Source organism: Lycium ferocissimum, chromosome 10 (assembly GCF_029784015.1).
Source record: "Lycium ferocissimum isolate CSIRO_LF1 chromosome 10, AGI_CSIRO_Lferr_CH_V1, whole genome shotgun sequence".
Taxonomy (NCBI): domain Eukaryota; kingdom Viridiplantae; phylum Streptophyta; class Magnoliopsida; order Solanales; family Solanaceae; genus Lycium; species Lycium ferocissimum.
Window position 1 is genome coordinate 35,410,871 of NC_081351.1, and position 13,565 is coordinate 35,424,435.

General features: G+C 34.1%; 1 protein-coding gene across 1 annotated transcript in view; it reads left to right on the forward strand.

The window, feature by feature from the left end:
- LOC132033612 (serine/threonine-protein kinase CTR1) overlaps positions 1-13,565 on the forward strand; it is a 103,700-nt gene that overhangs the window by 76,680 nt on the left and 13,455 nt on the right. The window lies entirely within an intron of this gene.

Here is a 13,565-nt window from a genome sequence, read left to right on the forward strand (position 1 = left end):
ACTTCTTGAATTTTCTCAAGTATGGAATGTCTAGCTTATGTCTTATAGGCCAATACTCATATATATATATAAATATGGGAGCACATGGCTGGTCATGTGCCCTTATGGCCGCCATGCTCCAAATTTTCTTCCAAATTTTTCTAGATTTTTCCTTTCTTTTCTTCCAAGTTTCTTGATTCTCCAAGTCATCAAAGATGACTAATTCATTGGGCTTGGTCCATAATTAAATTGGGCCTAGTCATCCCTTGCCCATACACACACATACTCAACTTCACAATTATATAATATACACTCGTGCCATTTCATGAAATTGTCTTCCAACTTTTGGCCTCCAATTCTTCCTTATTCCGAAATTATCCTTAACGCTCCATTCCAATACAATTCATAAACGACTTACATCTTAAAACAATGTCGAAAAATAATCTTATCCTCAACTTCCCGCGATTGTCTTAAAATATTCCGACGTTCAAAATGCGGGATATAACACAGCTGAGATGAAGACTCGGGTATTTTTGCAAATAGACGCGCCGGCGTAAACGCAGGTGTTGATGGTCGGGATGAAGTTGACGGGTCAGCTGAGCTGCGGCTGGGTTAGAACGGCTGCGCCTGGACTGGAATGGAAGCGGCCTCATCGAACTCATCTACCAGATGGTGTCCTCTATCACCACGTCCTCCTATATCACCACCTCATCTGGCTGACAGTACTCCCCGTCCGCCTCTACGACGTCCTCCTCCTCGCGCCTTCTGATACTGACCCTCTGGAACAGGATCATGCATATGCCTAATATCTCCTGTCTGCCGGATATCCGTACAACCTCCCCAGCAAGCCCCGCCTCCTCGGGTTAGATATATGGTCTAACCTCAATATGCGCAGTCGTTGTACGGTCACCAGCTGCATTTGTTTTCAACAGTAATAATTAGTTAATTTCAAGAGAAAATACACAATTACCTCCCTTCCCCCCCCCCCCCAACGTATACTCGGATTAATTATGACGCACCCTATCTTTGTGGGCAACCTATTACCCCTCTGGCCTTATTTTTTCTGTATTTTTGTATCATTTTTCGGCTGACGTGGACGTGGCACAAAAAAAATTTGATGCCCAATTGCACAGTGGAGAGTGTTGCACGCTCTCCGCCACATTGGAGCCACGTCAGTGCCACTTTTCCTTTCTTTTTTTCATTTGAATTTTTCTTTTATTAATAATTATATTTACACTAATTAACCTCTAATTAACCATTAAATCCTCTATTAATTTTGTTTTTTTCATCACTAAACCCTTCTTTTTCTTTTTCATTTCAAGAAATCCATGAACCCATTTTCTTCCTCCATTAACACACACACATTCAATTTCATCATTAATCATAAATATCTTTTCAAGAAATTAACCAACCCATATTCTTCCTCCATTAACACACACACATTCAACCCATTTTCTTCCTCCATTAACACACACACACATTCAATTTCATCATCAATCATAAATATCTTTTCAAGAAATCAACCAACCCATTTTCTTCCTCCATTAGCACACACACGCTAATGGAGGAAGAAAATGGGTTGGTCGATTTGTTGAAAAAATATTTATGAAATGTGTGTGTGTTAATGGAGGAAGAAAATGGGTTAGTTGATTTGTTGAAAAAATATTTATGATTGATGAAAGAAATTGAGTGTGTGTGTTAATGGAAGAAGAAAATGGGTTGAATGTGTGTGTGTTAATGGAGGAAGAAAATGGGTTGGTTGATTTCTTGAAAAGATATTTATGATTGATGATGAAATTGAATGTGTGTGTGTTAATGGAGGAAGAAAATGGGTTGATGGATTTCTTGAAATGAAGAAGAAGAAGAAGAAGAAGAAGAAGGGTTTAGTGATGAAGAAGACAAAATTAATGGAGGGTATAATGGTTAATTAGAGGTTAATTAGTGTAAATATAATTAATAAAAGAAAAATCAAATGAAAAAAAGAAAGGAAAAGTGGCACTGACGTGGCAGTGATGTGGCACTGACGTGGCGCCGATGTGGCGGAGAGTGTGCAACACTCTCCACTGTACAACTGGGCATCAATTTTTTTTTGTGCCACGTCAGCCAAAAAGGGTACAAAAATACACAAAAAATAAGGCCGGGGGGTAATAGGTCGCCCGCAAAGGTTGGGTGCGTCATAATTAATTCGAGTATACGTTGGGGGGTATTTGTGTAGTTTCTCTTAATTTCAAAGTAATAATTAATACAATTAAATCAATCCAAGTGCAATAAACTTACCAACGCCTCATACTGCCCCGCGAGTGTTGCGTATTCTATATCCCTCAGGGGACGTAAGGCGGGGTTGCTAATAAGCGGCGTGTGATCTCCTGGTACCAGTGCATGTAATCCCTAATGGGAATCGCATGACTAACTTCCGCTAAACTCCCTAACCTGTGCTCCCAACGCTGGAGCTGGACACCCATGAAACTCAGAAATGCATTATCGATGGCCGATCGATTATCCCAGGCGTAGTGGCGGAGCTCATAATGAACGCGGGGGGTATATTCTGTCGATGCCCAAACTGTCGTAAGACACGGTCGGACATGTGGTCCTCAACTATGTCCAGGTGTATCAATGGACACCGCGACATCCACACGGCCTGACCAGTCCTGCAAAAGGCCTGCAATCCATCCAAAAAACTAGCGTACGATGTCCATAAAAGTAGCTGCATAAAATATAGCTACAAATTAGTGATCAACAAGTAGAAAATAAAATAATTAAAGTAATAATGTAAAATTAAACAATTTTACCGCATCGTCCGTAATGCGATCAAGCTGGTCTGTGAATGAAAGAATACAGTGGTAAATATTCATATCCCGATCAAACCCTGCCGTCCACCTCTTCGCATAGGGTATCTCATCAGGGAGGTCATTCCTAGATACGGGCTGAAAAGGCAGCATCCTATTCCACACCCATAACTGAAAGTGATATTAAAATATGTGATTTTGTTAGTCGTTGCTTCAAGAGGTATATTTAGAATAAAGGTACACACACTTAAAATATTACCTAGAGAAGAGCAAAAAATCCACACACATTGCTTTTATCGCTAATAGACGCTCGACATAGATATCGGTAGAGGTATGCCAAAACAACACCTCCCCAGCTGTAATCTCCCAAGCGGTCCAGATGTTATAAGAAAATCAAATACCGTAAGCTGACATAAGCACCTGATGTGTTCGGGAACATGATGCCACCAAATATAATAAGCAGATACAAACGGGCATGACGATCAACAACCACTTGCTCACTCAACTCTATCCTGAGATAGTGGTGGGGCCCACAGACACGAAATCGGCAAGCCTAGTCAATTCTGTCGTCCATGTACTACTAGGAGGAGGCTCAGCTCAACTGTATAATGGGTCTCCATCTATCCGCAATCCAAACATGACATCAACATCCTGAAGCGTGATCGTGGTCTCATTAGTGTGGAGATGAAAGATGTGTGTCTCCGTCCTCCACCGCTCAACCATGAGCGTCACAAGCGCCCAATCATGCAGTACTCGACCAACGGAGACGCAACGATAGATGCCGCCCCGATACAATATCTCTAAGACGTGGGGAGATAGGGGGGAGGGCTCGCGTAAAAGACTCCATGCCATATCCAGCCTAGTGCATAATAACTCAGACCAATGATTATCTTATAGAGCAAGTACTGATCTATCCTCGAGCCTAAGGTGAACGTTGGGATCCATGAATGTGTCGTATCATATTAATGATGTTCAATCCAAAATTAAGGATTTAGCTTCTTGTTCGTTATTCAGGATTTAGTTTATTGTTTGTTATTCAGGATTTAGTTAGTTATTCGGGATTCAGTTTGTCCTTCTTTATTCAAAATTTGTGGATTATGAGAATTATGTTGTCTTATATTTTTGTGAATAATTATATCTAATTATAATTTACTTAACTAAATTTTTTTACATTAAATAGCTAATTTATTTAATGGGAAATTATGTTAACTAACTAATTCTTTATCGGAATTAAAGTAATAACGAACTAACTCATTTTACCGGAAATTATAGTAACTAGCTAATTAATGATTAATTAAATAGTTAACACATAAAATTAGATAACCAATTAGCACATTAACAATTAACATAGGATAAATAATTTCACGAATAAATAAATTAACATCGACATAATTAATAGATAATAGGAGATTACTATATTTTTCCAATTAAACAATCAATTAACAATTAAAAATTAATAAATAATTAAAAAAACGAAAAAAAATTAACAAAACACTGGCTGTTCGCCAGTGATTTTTATCCGACAAAAAAAATTCCATTTAAGCAAAAAAAAAAAAAAATGGAAAAACGTTTTTTTTTTCGAAATTCGTGACTATGAAACATTGATCATGGTTACAATTATAATGTATTTAAAAAAAATAATTAAAAAGTTCACAGTAAAGTACCTTGATCGAAACTTGTTGTAGGGTTGTTTGAATCGAGTTGTACGTCTCTTTTTTCCAAAATTCAACCTTCGAATCTTATTCCTTGACTTGAATATATAGAGAATCTTGACTTTGGGGGATGAAATTTGAAACGGAATATCCGTTGTTAGAATGTGGGCCCACAGGTTTTAGCCTTTAATGGCGTTTTCAACATAAAAAAATTGAGGTGGGGTACCAGTGGTGGGGAAGAAAGCCCGATGATTGGCTATTTAACTTCTATAACGCAGTAATTTCATGCGATATAGAATAACGCAGTAAGTTGCTGCATTATAGGAGTTAACTGTGCCGTTACGGTTAACTCCTATAACGCAGCAATTTGATGCGTTAAGGGTAGTTTGGTATCAAGTTTTTTTCTTGGGGTGTTTTGATTCGTTTGGATTTTTATTGGGTCATTTAGGTTCCGGACTCCTTAATTTCAACTTTAGACAAACATAACTTAACTTCTTGTCCGAGGGTCTAAATTTGAATTGAATGCAATTTAAACTAAAACCTTGAGGTGGAGTTAGGCTCTTACAAACCCGAAATCCATACCTTCACCTAAATATCTGAAGTGTTGGTATTAAGTTTAGAGGTATTTTTATCCAAATTTTATTTCTGGTTACAAGCGACTAAATTTTAGATAATTTCTTCAAACATGTCATGCTTTGAATGGTGCCATCACTAGTGATGTGAACTGAAAATTCTTTTTCGTTTTTTTTTCTTTTTTTGGTTAAAGAAACGTTGCAAACAACAAAGTTCGTAAAAATCAAAAAATTATTTTAGCATATTTTTTCCAACGAAACCCCTATAAAAATGGGTCATTTGCACTTTTGGCCCTATTTTGTGCTGGTCTTTAATTTTTGTCCTTCAAATCGAACTTATGTCTAGCGGAACATCAGTTCTTTAAGGGTGCTGGTATAAATTGCGAATACTATGATGCGTAACTTATGGCCCGCTAAGCATAAATTCAATTTTGAAGGGAAAAGATTAAAGATCATCCCATTTGAAGGGTAAAAATTAAAGACGGGTCCATTTGAAGTAGGGGCAGGCGTTCGGCCCATCGGATTGGATATGAAATTTTTAGTTAGGATTTTTGATTTTCGGATTGAAGAAATTAGAATCCAAATCCAATCCAAATAAGTTCGGATTGGATTGGATTTCTTACATTTGGTTTTGGATTAATCGGTTTGGATATTTCGGATTTGACCCTTGAGCCTTAAGGCAAGCTTATTAGGAACGAAATTCATATGTGACTGTGTGAGTTCCACAAAAGAAAATATGAATCTTAATGGCTCTGTAATAGTAAGAACAAGGGAAAGAAAACAATTTTCTTGGATAACGTGGCTAGTTCGATCACCTGACACTTGTTGCATAAAACATTCTAGGCAATGCAAGATATTATAAGATTGTTATCCAAATTGGACTTAATATTTTAATGCAAAGGGCCTTAGGTACTAATTTATTGGACCTTTAGAATTAGACTTATTAGTATTGGCCACATATAATATAGGTAGGGTTACCTATAAGCTATAAAAATTTCAGATTTTCGAATATCCAAAAATCCATAGTACTAAATCCATATCCAATCCGAAATTCATAAATTGTAAAAATAAAATCCGAAGTCCAATCCAAAATCCAAATATTCAAAAAGTTTGGATTTCAAATTGGCCCAAATTGCGCCCACCCCTAATTTGAAGGGAAACCGTGCAATTACTTGATAAAAAATTGAGAAATAATAGTCAATGAACTTTGGTAGAACTTTTTGAATTTGTCTGTCATGTTTCAAATATTTACTCTCAAAATTCTCTCGCTTTCGTCTCTACGCAAATGCAAGTTTGGTCAAGTTAGATATGTCCTAACAATCTAAAATCTTCGGATTATCAAATGCACGTTTTCCTGAAAAAAAATCTAATGCACATTTTATTTCTATGTCCTGATATTCGTTTTAGCAAAAATGACCTTTATTAAATTTAATTGAGTTATTTGCGGTTATTGAACCCACCCTTAATAATGGGGGCTTACCAAGTTAACTAACTTATCATCACAATGATCTACTTAGACATTGTATTTGTGATATACTACCAAAAAGAGTTGCCGTGGCGCTATAAATGCTCCTTCATTTTCAACTAGAGGTTTGGAGTTTTGAGTCCCGCTACGTACAAAATCGCCTTTATTAGGAAGCGTTTTGCCTTCTAACATGGGATTTTCCTGTGTGAATCCAAATTTAGTATGGTCTCAATACAACTACTGGACATTCAGCTAGAAATCAAAAAAGAAATATTATGATGCACTGAAGCCATTCAATTCCTAGTAGTATTGTAAATTCCTTCATATTTTCTCTGGAATTTGTTTCTCATTATTATTTGAACTTTGAAAGAGAAAAAAAATAGAGATAGAAACTTAATTTTAATTTCTTGTCTTTGAAGTGAAATAATGCTTCCACTTACGAATCTTAAATTTTTACAAACTTATTGTCCAAGTAAAGATGATATCCAAACTACAACTTATTTTGAAGTAATAAGTCTATAGTAGTCGAGGTGACGAATGAAAATATGATCCACACAATCAGCGTAATTTGGGTGATTATTGACCTGCTCATTTATTAACTTAATTCATTTTGACTCGGTCAATTCAGTCCATCTAAAAGCTAAGCTTATTCTAATCTAAATATGTAGTCAAAATCGACCCATGAGAAACCTTGTCAAAATATTTTAAATTTTTTTTATGCTAGATATAACCATAATAAAGAAGAAGAATTATCTGGTAACTAAACAAATTATAGGGATTCTGACCCTTATGTATTGTCCAAACAAATAGTTTACAATGAGCATAGTCCAATAAATGTTTACATCTAAAATAGCCAATATACGTTTACATTGAATTTTATGAAGCCAAATCTATTTTGATGTTATTTCTTTTGCTTTCTTTCCTGAGCTACCATAGAACCCTCTTCATTTTTCTATTTTTCGTTTTCAGGATCTGTATAACATGATATATATACGCTTTTATACACTATTATACACTACGTATATATTACATATACATCCTTATACACTCTTATACATTACATATACACTGTATAGATAATGTTTAAATAATGTATAATCCTTATAAACTATTACACGTACATATATAATGTATATATAACGTATATGCTTTGTATAATCATGTATAAACACACAAAACCAACTCAAATTGCAGTGTAAAGATAATGTATATGTAATTTATAGCTATATACAAGTTGCTCAACTTCTTTTGTAACTTTTCATATACATCTTTATACACTATTATATGTTATATTCTATACACAATACATGATGTATAAATAACGTATATGCTTTGTATAACAACGTATAAACAATGCATTCTCTTGGGGCCTCAAAAATTTAGATGACCGCCAGAAAATCCTCTGTAGAAGTGACCAAATCCACCGGCGAGAAATCTTCTCCGCCTCCCTCCAACTCCACATTTCCGGCAACAAGAAATTAACATTGACATAAGTGAAAATTCCATCACCAAGAGCATGATGAAGTCTCAAAATAGCACATCTATGGGCTAACAGAAGGTGAAATTCAGACTAGGTTTCGTTAAACAAAGCGGCGCTCGAAACAGAGAGATCCGCTAAGTAATTGTTAACGGCATCTTCATTGGAAATTGAAGGATCGTCAGTAAGAGGAAACTTCAACAATTAAAGATGGGAACTTTTTTATTTATTTACTTGATGTTTATACGAGAACATGAGCAGACAGGAAGGAAGGAAGAAAGAGAAGGGAGACAATAAAATCTCTTTGTAGAACCTGTTCTTGTCATCGATGTGCTGATTATTATGAGCAATTGTCTTTGAGCTTCAGAGACTCGAAGGAGAAGACGAACATGTGTGAAGGCCATCGTTGAAGAACCTCCTCCTCCTTGATCTCTATACATTTCCTTTCCTTCTAGGTTATATCTATGCTTCTATATTCATATGTTGTGCGTATTATAGGTTTGTAAAATCGATACAGAAAACAGGTTGAAAGCTTTGAAAATTCGAGAGAGCTCGAATAGAAACCCTAAATTCAGATAGAAGAACAAGGAAAAGCTTTAGGTGTGTATACAGAGTGAGTTGGAGAAACGGAGATAACTAGGGTTTCGTCTACGTTCGAGAAACGGGGGGGGGGGGGGGAAGGACATCGGACCTCCTCAAGTTCTATTTTCTCTCTCTAATCGAAAGCAGCGAAAATTGAAATCGGCTAAAATTTTAGTAATTGAAATAGCCGAGATGTAAAAATGGGTTAGTTGGGCAAAAAATAGTATACTAGATGGGTCAAGGGACACCCAAAGATAATTTTCCCCAAATTATAACCTATTGTTTAGACCATCTTGACCCAATTCATCTCAACCAAGTACCTTTGGAACCGTCTATTTATTAACTCAGCTTATTTAACTCGTTTAAATTCAATCCAACCCACCCATTTGGCGCCCTAAATATAAGTATATAACCACAGTTTTACGTTAATGATTTTTCCTTGAAATAATTTGGAGGAATTTTTTTTTCTTTTTAAGTACATAACACTTTTTTCTTTTTGGTCAGACAAACGCTTCCCTAAATCATGCTTGACCCTTAGCTCACATAAAAACAAACAATAATTGTTGTTGTCAATACAAATGTAATAAGTGTTGTACTTTTTAATTATCGATAAATGATGGAAGTTGCGTAGGGAGACTCCAGTATCTTTGGCATGCGTGTTAAAAGCTCGTTCTCCTAATTTTTCCTAGAATATTATAAGAATATTACGTGCAACGTTTTTCCAACACAACCCCCCTTTCCATATATAGAAATCTCGTCCCTTTCAAATAGGAAAATGTTGTTTTACAGAAAAAAGCATGTGATTTGTTATTCACGTTTAGTGTATCAAATTCAATATACGGAGTACTTACTTTTGCAATACGAACACGTAATCTTCTATGATAAAATTTCTAAAAGATTGCCTTCATGTCCTAATGTACAAGTGTACAATATCAAAATATTAATTGAGTTAAGTTATTAGTTGAATAGTTTCTTTGACACTTTTGAAAAAAGTTGAAGGGCTTCTCAAAGAAATTTGTCACTTTATCTTTGCTATAATTTGCATTAATTCGTATGGTCCATATAAGAAGTGGTATTTGCGAGCTATACGCGTCAAAGTTGTGGGACACTAACAAGAAAATACTTAACCACTAGATTATTACATTATTTTTCCCTTTTCCTGTTATTCTTAATTTTTTATTAGAAAAAAGGAAAACGTCAATAATTGACCACCTTCAATTTAATAAACAAACATCCAAATGACATCCACATTGAGGTGATATTTAGTGGACGGTTGGACATAGAATTGGTTGATATTAAAAGGAAAATAGGAATTGAATCTAAATTGAAAAAGAATTTGAAAGTTGAAGTTGTGCTTAAGTATGAAAATATAGGTGGAATTTTATGAGTGAAAACTTCAAAAAAAATTGAAAAACTTCTATTATGTCACAAAATAAATGTAGATGATTAGCAACAATAATTGCATATCTCTTTGAGCCATACCGTGGATTGATGATGGAGTAGTTCTTCCGCTCTCTTAATTATCCTTTCAAAACATGACGACATCAAAGGGACAACTATCACATACACCGAGTGTATTGAATAACCCCACTAGAGAGGGTTCTAACTGTAATTAATGAAACCTTAACTTTCATGTCCTCATTAGGTTGAGCATATACTCACTGACCATCAACACACTAGATTCACCAAGCATAAAAAGTGAACAGCCCAACAATCAATTAATCACATTCATAATTGGGCTCATGTTTATTGATTACATTAAATCGGGAATGTTCAAAATAAATATTTGTAAGAATGTAATCTCATTTTTTCTTATAGAATTTTCGTATTTCATGTTTGAAGTTGATATGATGGATTAGTTTAAAAAGACACCCTTATTTGAGATAATCTCTATTTTAAAACAAAAACTACTGTTAAATGGAGCTGTCATTTCTAACATTTTCGAAAAGGATTTACAACTATAGACACTTACCACCTTTTATAAACTATTTTATTTTTAATACTGTAGAAATATATGTACAGCCTATTAGTACATAAAAATTGAAACTCGATTGTCTTTGGTTATACTTTTATTTTATTAGAGTGACAGGTTCAATTTAATAAGCAAACGGTCCAAAGAAAATAAGATATCATGTGACAACAAGCACATAAACTGGTCTTTTAAAGGGCTGTCATTTCAAACACTTGACAGCAACAACTAATGATTGATCGCTAGATTTTGCATAATAGTGCTAATTCCGAATTATTGACCCCAACACTAAAGGAATTTAGTTAAACACTGATCAATTATTTTAATTTTTTCCAGAAACTAAAGTCTTTAGATGATATACAGTGGAGGATAAAAGGTCGACAATTAACCCGACACTAGAGGATTTAAAAAGTTACACTTCAACATAACTATTCAATATTTTAAGTGGACGGAAGTTCCAATATTTAATAAAACCTTTTGAAGTAGAGATCTCCATTTCGAAAGATTGAGGGCACATTAATTTGATCATCAAATATTGTTTCAGTATCTCAAAATATTGAACTTTGAGTATTTGCAACTAATGGTTTGGTTATATCTATTGAAATTAATGTTTAAAATAATTTTAGAATAGTGAAATATTGGTTGGAGAGTTTTGTATGTGAAACAACTGTTTCTACTCACGAATATGCAATTATCACAATTTTCTTTTTCAAAATAAAATTCATGTTATAACACATTTGAAACTTTCAAATATTTCATTTCGGCTTCAACTTTTAATACTTTTTTTATTTTTTTTATTTTTAACTTCGACTTGTCCAACCGCCAACGCCCTACTCGAGCACGTTAATTAGTCATGGAAATCGATGAGAATGAACTCATAGGATATTGTAGTTGTCGGTATAAGAAAAAAAGATCATAATATAAATTATATAATTTTGGTGCTTTGTCAACTTATTTTTAATTTATCGTAAGCAAGGTGTTTTTTTTTCCCTTCAAATCTACTTCCATATTGTAAGTGTCGTTAAGGTGCAACATTTCAATCCATTATTATTTGTCCTAATCCATGAAAGGTATGAGTAGCTGTACCTCATTTTAATTCTGAGAAATTACCTATAAATTTATGGGCCGACTTTAATTGACGTACAAGTTGACTTAAACATTAGATTTTATTTAATCTTTTTATTTTTATTTTTAAAGATGTCTTCTCAATTATTACTCAAATCAAAAGCGAGTACATCAGAAATGAAAGATGATGGGACTGACCCCCACTCCATCAAACCAGCCATAAAAACAACGGCCTAGCTAAAGCGTGAATAACTTGATTCGCTGATTTTCTGACTAGAGAAACAGACTAATTAATTAGTGAAATTAGTGATGCGTGTTTAGCTTACACATGCGCAAGAACTAAACATTAGTAGTGAATAGAGTTTTGACACGTCCAAAAGGACTTGAGGGCATTCGTTGCTTTTGAATTGGAGAAGCAAAAAGGCACCACACATGCCCTTTTCAACAACAAATACATTTTTTTTTAGCACATCACGTTTTTATGAAGTCTATACTTTTTCTTTAACAACTCTTAACCAACCTATTGCAGCACTATTAAAGTCTAACATTGATGGAGTTGAATTTTGCACAAAGTGCTGGAGAAAAATAAATTGTACAATCCATTTGGCTGGGAGCTGCTAGTGGTAATTTGATGGAGTATTGAATTATAAGAGATTTTTAAATATTTTATTCAGGTGCTAAAGACTTAATCTTGATAACAACAACAACATAGTTCAATCTTGATATCAGTGTCATTAACATGAAATATTTATGATAATAATCTCTAATTACCAGCTTGTTATATGTATTTAATGAGATATTAGAATTGTACTAATGTAGATGTGTTGCTCCATTTCGGATCCCTCTTCTCCATTTCTTTTCTCTCCATTTTCCCCAAGTCCTAGTTTAGATTAGGGACTTATGGCATAGGTTAAAATTAATGGCTAAAATTTTATTCACTAAAGCAAGATTCTAACCATGATTAGAATAATAATTATTTTCTTCGTATTTACATTCAAAATTTTGACAATCTCACAATTTTAGTTGTCATTGTAGAAAACAAAATATAATTGATTATTAGTTTCCACCTTTGCTTGCTCAATAATATGGAGAGAGATTAATGTGGTGAAAAATAGAGTATTGTTAAATTGAGATCGCAAAATAAATAAACATAATTTAATTAGATTATTTTTCAGTTAATGTTTTTTAAGGAACGTGCAAAAAAAAAAAAAGACAAAAAAAATGGACCGGAGAGAGTATATGATTAAAATCATTGCAAATTTAGACATACAGTAATTGGTGCGTGTAATAAGTTGATACTAGAATGGCTAAATTGCAAAGAAAACAGTCAATTACGTAAAAAAACTTACACTACTTTATTGGAGCAATTTTGGAGGCAAGCAAAAATAGTACATAAATATAGTCCCTCTCAAATTATACATCATGACATAATAAAAGCAAAGTTGAGATCTAAAATATAAGACTGCTATGGTGATATTTTTACTGTTGAGTTGATGTTCAAATCATTTCCAAAGTTGTTACAAGAATATTAGTGAAAAATTCAACACTAATTACTTTTAGGCTTAATGCACATGCGGCCTCCTAAACTTGTCTCTTTTTTTCATTTTGGCATCTCAACACAATTGTTATAAGTGTTGTTCCTATTGAACTCCTGAACTCGTCCTCATGTGTATTTATCAAAACCCCTAAATCTGATTTTTATTAGAAGCACAAATTAAATTGGGGAAATGAAAGTGGAGTAATATTTTAGACATGTGGTAAGCTATGCTTTAGGTCATGGATGTGTTTTTCTGCTGGCTGTGCTCTTTCACTGCCAACTTAATTAATAGCTACTCTTTTTTTTCCTTTTCAATTACTGCTAATCTTAGCTGAAAGATGACATAATTAAATTGGAATATATGTTATCATGTTGCTACATTGAGGATGGAATACTATGTAAGTCGGATTATGTTTGATAGACACACTTGAGGATGAGTTAGGGGTTCAATAGGAACAACACTTAGTTGAGGTGCCAAAGT